This window comes from Neophocaena asiaeorientalis, unplaced genomic scaffold (assembly GCF_003031525.2).
Source record: "Neophocaena asiaeorientalis asiaeorientalis breed wild unplaced genomic scaffold, Neophocaena_asiaeorientalis_V1.1 scaffold630, whole genome shotgun sequence".
NCBI lineage: Eukaryota > Metazoa > Chordata > Mammalia > Artiodactyla > Phocoenidae > Neophocaena > Neophocaena asiaeorientalis.
This window is the reverse complement of record NW_020171813.1, coordinates 132,800-139,226: the sequence shown is the minus strand read 5'-3', so window position 1 is coordinate 139,226 and position 6,427 is coordinate 132,800. Positions and strand designations below refer to the sequence as shown.

At 41.2% G+C, this 6,427-nt stretch overlaps 1 pseudogene; it reads right to left on the bottom strand.

The window, feature by feature from the left end:
- Positions 1–3,505: 3,505 nt before the first annotated feature.
- Positions 3,506–5,970, bottom strand: LOC112392571 (elongation factor 1-alpha 1-like; annotated as a pseudogene).
- Positions 5,971–6,427: the final 457 nt, after the last annotated feature.

Genomic DNA, 6,427 nt, shown 5'->3' with positions numbered 1-6,427 from the left:
TTTCTTTTTATGGCTGAGTAATATTCCATTGTACATATGTGCCACATCTTCTTTATCCATTCATCCGATGATGGACACTTAGGTTGTTTCCATCTCGGGGCTATTGTAAATAGAGCTGCAATGAACATTTTGGTACATGACTCTTTTTGAATTACGGTTTTCTCAGGGTATATGCCCAGTAGTGGGATTGCTGGGTCATATGGTAGTTCTATTTGTAGTTTTTTAAGGAACCTCCATATTGTTCTCCACAGTGGCTCTATCAATTTACATTCCCACCAACAGTGCAAGAGGGTTCCCTTTTCTCCACACCCTCTCCAGCATTTATTGTTTCTAGATTTTTTGGTGATGGCCATTCTGACTGGTGTGAGATGATATCTCATTGTACTTTTGATTTGCATTTCTCTAATGATTAGTGATGTTGAGCATTCTTTCATGTGTTTGTTGGCAGTCTGTATATCTTCTTTGGAAAAATGTCTATTTAGGTCTTCTGCCCATTTATGGATTGGGTTGTTTGTTTTTTTATTATTGAGCTGCATGAGCTGCTTATAAATTTTGGAGATTAATCCTTTGTCAGTTGCTTCATTTGCAAATATTTTCTCCCATTCTGAGGGTTGTCTTTTGGTCTTGTTTATGGTTTCCTTTGCTTGGCAGGCAGATTCTTAACCACTGTGCCACCAGGGAAGTCCCTCAACAAACTTATTAATCACTTATTACTCAAAATGTTAATAGCTCCTGGGTTTCTCTTCATTGTATGGAATGAAAATGTTTACTAATGGCTACTTATAACAGATGATTAAGCTTAAAAATGTTAAGTATAAGCAGGCCTCATTTAACTACTGGATTTCCTCTGGACCAGATTCCTGAGGATCCACAGAGTCTGACTTTTTAAACTCCAGGTATCTTCTGAGACTTGATTCACATGGCCACCCAAGAGACTTCATAACCACAGTGTTAGACCTTTTAATAACAAATTCATTAGTTATCAGGAAATCACACAAAAACCTAACAGTATTTTCCGGCCAACATTGCATTTCTTATTCTTAATTTTAAATCCACGTGTAACCACATCTCTTTTAAAGTTTTCATTTATACTTCATCTCTTTTAATTAACGACTTGTGACTTTAATGGTTCTGGTGACTGAATACAGCATCAATATACAAACATATAATAGCAATATTGGGAAATTCTATGGGAGGAAAGTGGATACCATCCACAACAGCAATTTTTTAAAAGGTTACCGAGGAAAAAAAGCCTGACAAATATTCTAAGGTCTTATTGGAGAAGATAAGATGTTATTGAAGGACATAAAAGATAACCAAGGTAGTCCTCTCCATTTTTTAAGTTGTGAATGAAAAGATTCAATATTGTAAAGAATTCAGCAATCATATTTTTAAAATCTCAACAGGACTTACCATAGAACTGTTGAAACGGATTCTAAAATTGATACAAATGTGTAAATTCAAGAATAACCAAAACTTAAAATGGTACCCATTAGTTAGGTTTGCCCCATACTATGATTAGGGGCTATTTATGTGTATTTAACTTTGAAATTCTGAATACTGTATGCATCAATTCTGCTTTAATTAGCTGCATTTGACCAAAAGATTTTAGTGAACTTATAGGTATGTCAAGGTTGCTGAAGTTATGAGAAGCAGCTGTTACCTTGCACCTTGCAAAACAAATGAACAGTTATTGCTGGGAGAACATAAACTCTTGTTTCTGAATAAGGTATTTGCAGAGGTTTGTATCAGGAGTCCCCAACCTCTTCTGCATGAAAAACTGTGTTTAATTGCCCAGAAGCCATTGATGGGGGGAATCATTACTCAGGAAGGATGCTTTACACAGTGCAGGAAAGGAATCATATCTGAAAGTAGCCAGATGACAGAAGGGGAGTCAGGACATATGGTGTTTTGAAGAAGGCAGGGAGTCCTCTCCACTAGAGAGCCTGCCCCAGACCCATCACCATCTTCCGCTAGAGTTTGTGTTACCAAGTCCAAGCTTGTGCTGCTCACCCCACAACAGGCCAGTAAATCAAGAGACAAGCTGTTGGGGCAAGGAAAGCCAGCAGACCAAGAAGATGGTGGACTCATATCCCAAAGAACTATCTTGTCTGAGTTAGAATTCAAGTTTCTTATATAGTAAAATCAGAGGGAGTAAAGTCAAACATTTCCTGGTTCCAGCCAGCCTCCAGAGGGGATGTGTTAATTCACAGGTGGGCCTGGTCCAGATGTTTCCTGTGAGCTAAACAAAGGTATATTAGCTTAATGCTCATTACCTGGGAGGCAGGGTTCCCAGAGATGGGAAGTGCATATACTTTAAGCTTGTAGGCAACATCCCTTTAGTGATTAACTTGTAATAGAATACAAAGGTTCTTCCCTATTACAGTTCCCCATTGCCAATGTCCATTCCACAGTCTTGTGGGGAAAGGGACAAAGACTGCTCTGGCTACTCCCTGCTGAACAGGGGCAATGAATATTCTTTAGAATCTTTAGCAGTAAAATCCTCTTTCCTTTTTTATCTACAACCATTTGAACCTGATGAAACTCCTTAGCACTTTGTTGTCTAATTTGTAATTGAACTTGGGGTTGGGGTTCAGTTCCAGTTCCCAATACATATACTAAGTTCCTGTGCTGTTTATTTGGAAAAAATTAAATAGGTTGACCCCTCTCCGGCCATAATGAAATTACCATTTACTTAAGTTCAATAGGCAAACCTGTTGGAGTCAAACTCAAGAACAGGGTTTAGTATAATGCCCAAAGTTTTAGCATAACTGGCAACTGCTAGGTCTTTCAGAGCATTTATAGATTCTCCTGCCTGGGCAGACACCTAGAATGAACTACAATACAGTATTTCAAAGGGGCTTAATTTAAGCCTGCTTCTGGGAGCCACTAATCCATAGCAGGGCAACTGACAAGGCCTTATCCCAAGTTAAGTTAGTATTCATTTTCTCAGTTTTTCCTGTTGATTGTGGTCTCCGGGATTAATGTAGTTCCAATGCCTTAAACCAAATCAGGGGATAATTTCCTTGAGGGCTTTAACTGATTAAAAAGTACTGATTTTAATGAACTTATTTACAAAACAGAAACACAGACTTAAAAAACCAAAGGGGAAAGGTTGGAGGGGAGGGATAATTAGGAGTTTGGGATTATCATATACACACTAGTATATATAAAATAGATAATCAACAAGGACTTACTGTATAGCACAGGGAACTCAGTATTCTATAATAACCTATATGGGAAAAGAATCTGAAAAAGAATATATGTAATGGAATCACTTTGCTGTACACCTGAAACTAACACAACATTGTAAATCAACTATACTCCAATACAAAATAAAATAATTTTTAAAGTACTGATTTTAAAAACTAGTAATTTTAAACTGCCACACACAAAACCAGTGGTGGACAAAACAGTCTCCTTTCCTTCTGAAGTTTATACAATTCATTGTTATCATTAATCAGTCTTTTTACGAAGAGTTCTGAGACCATTATTCCACCACTGATTAAGACTGGGGTGGCAGGTATTGGAGATAATATTCATTTAGCCTCTGAGTTTTCTGGACAGACTTGGCGACCTTGCCAGCTCCAGCTGCCTTCTTTTCCACCACTTCAATGACACAGCAACTGTCTGTCTCATGCCATGAACAGTAAAACAACCCAGAGGAAGATAGAGAAACTCTCAACACATGTGGGCTTGCTAGGAACCGTATCAACAATAGCAGCATCACCAGATCAAAAATTTGGTGCCAGGACTTCCCTGGTGGCACAGTGGTTAAGAATCCACCTGCCAGTGCAGGGGACATGGGTTCAATCCCTGGTCCGGGAAGATCCCACATGCCACAGAGCAACTAAGCCTGTACGCCACAACTTGAGCCCATACACTGCAACTACTGAAGCCTGCACACCTAGAGCCTGTGCTCTGCAACAAGAGAAGCCACCACAATGAGAAGCCTGTGCACTGCAGTGAAGAGTAGCCCCCACTCGCTGCAACTAGAGAAAGACTGCACGCAGCAACGAAGCCCCAGTGCAGCCAAAAATTTTAAAAATAACAAATATAAAATAAAAACGAACTTGGGCCCATCTTCCAGCTTTTTCCCAGAATAATGATCAGTCTTCAGCTCAGCAAACTTGCAAGCAATGTGAGCTGTGTGACAGTCCAGCACAGGTTCATATCTAGCACTGATTTGGCCTGGATGGTTCAAGATAATCACTTGAGGTATGAAGCCAGCTGCTTCCATCAGTGGGTCAATTTTTCTGTCACCAGCCACATGGCCACAACAAACATCTTTGACAGACATGTTCTTGACATTGAAGCCCACACTGTCCCCAGAAAGGCCTTCACAAAAGCTTCATGGTACATTTCAACAGACTTTACTTCAGTTGTAACATTGACTGGAGCAAAGGTGACCACCACGATAGGTTTGAAAACAGTCTCCACTCAACCCACAGGGACAGTACCAATACCACCAATTTTGTAGATGTCCTGGAGGGGCAGACTCAAAGACTAGTCAGTTGGATGAGTTGGTGGCAGGATGCAATCCAGAGCAGCATGGTTCCACTGGGATTGCCATCTTTTGGGTGAATTTCCATCCCTTGAACCAAGGCATGTTAGCACTTGGCTCCAGCATGTTGTCACCATTCCAGCCAGAAATTGGCACCAATGCTCCTGTGTTGGGGTTGTAGCCAATTTTCTTAATGTAAGTGCTGACTTCCTTAACAATTTACTCATACCTCTTCTGGCTGTAGGGTGGCTCAGTGGAATCCATTTAACAGCAACACTTAGTTGTTTCACACCAAGAGTGTAAGCCAGAAGGGCATGCTCATGGGTCTGCCCATTCTTGGAGATACCTGCTTCAAATCCACCAGCATCAGCAGCAACAATGAGGACATCACGGTCAGACTGGGATGTACCTGGAAGCATGTTTTTGATAAAGTCTCTGTGTCCTGAGGCATCAGTAATAGTCACATAGTACTTATGGTCTCGAATTCCCACAGGGAGATATCGATGGTGGTACCACACTCATATTCAGCTTTCAGTTTGTCCAAGACCCAGGCAATCCTCTTCAGAGACTTTTTCTGTCCAGGTGGGATTGCTTCCACCCATCCTGAAAAAAAGTGTCCACAAACACTAGCAGGTATCTGAAATTTCCTGTAGCTCAAGGCATTTGTGTCCAGTTGTTGGTGGCACAGATTCCTTTGTGTTGGGCCCCCATCTGGGAAGGTCCAACAGCAGTCTTTGGGTTGTTTTTAGCACGAATCATGCAATTCTGAGTGACTCGCTGTATGGTCTTCTCTAGGTTAGGCCCCATTGTATATATTTGAATCCATTGTAAGGTGGCATCTCTCCTGTAATGGGTACTAATATGAATGTGCTGCAGCACAGGGTCCAAGATCACCTCAGGAATCAAAACAATTGTGCACTACTTTTCCAGCCAGGCAAGGTGCAATCCAAGTGAAACCCCACTCCTCGACCCTCTCTGTCCTTTTCTGAATATACTGGATGGTATTTTGACAAGTCAGTCTGTGGGAGAAGTGATCCTCTTGCCTCAGAGGATATTGCTTTAGGTTAGGTGTCCCAGCGTCCCTTTTTAAGGGGATGTCTATTGGCCATTGTGTTTTTGGCCTTCCCTGGGGTGCTGTTAGCACACACTCTGGTCTTACCTTTTCATAGACCTGGGATTGGGGGGGGAGGGGGAGGAGAGCTCTGTCTCCTGGGGTTTTCATGAGCACCATCTGTAGGGTTAAAGAGTGTTCTCGTGGAACTCTGATGTCAAGCTGTTCTGAAGAAAAACTTAAGGGTGAAAGCTCATTGTTTCTCCCCCAGTAGGGACTTACCTCTCTTCCAGTTACTCCCCTTTCGGGAATCCAGTGCCAAAAAAGTGGCATTTTGTTTTACATCTTCATTCTTCTGTTGCTGTTCCCTGTTGAACACTTTAAAAACAACATCTACCCATTGAGAAGGATTCATTCCAAATGCACCATCTAATCTTCACAACTTCCTCCCAATATCTGAGACACTTTGCCCAAAATAGATCAAATTTATCCTTCTCATATTTTCAGGGGCCTCAGGATCTACATTAGTATAATGTCTGTAGGCTTGATACATCTTTTCCAAAAATTCAGAGGGATTTGTTTTTTTGCTGAATTTCTTGAATTTGGTTTGAACTATTTTGCTTTGGTTCCCCTTTTCAAAGCCCTGCCCAGATGCACTAATAAGTAGTATTATAAATAAGGGCATTCCTCCCTCATCGGGGTCTCATTTTAGTTCAGCTGTGGGTGATACCAAGTGGGCTCCAGTTATAGAGGACCCTCCTTATGAAGGAGGGTTGCAATCTTTCCAGTTAAAGAAGTCTGAGAAACACAGCTGACTGATCATTTGCATTTAGTCCCCACATGAGATAAAGGTGTAAGGGAAATTGCCCTGC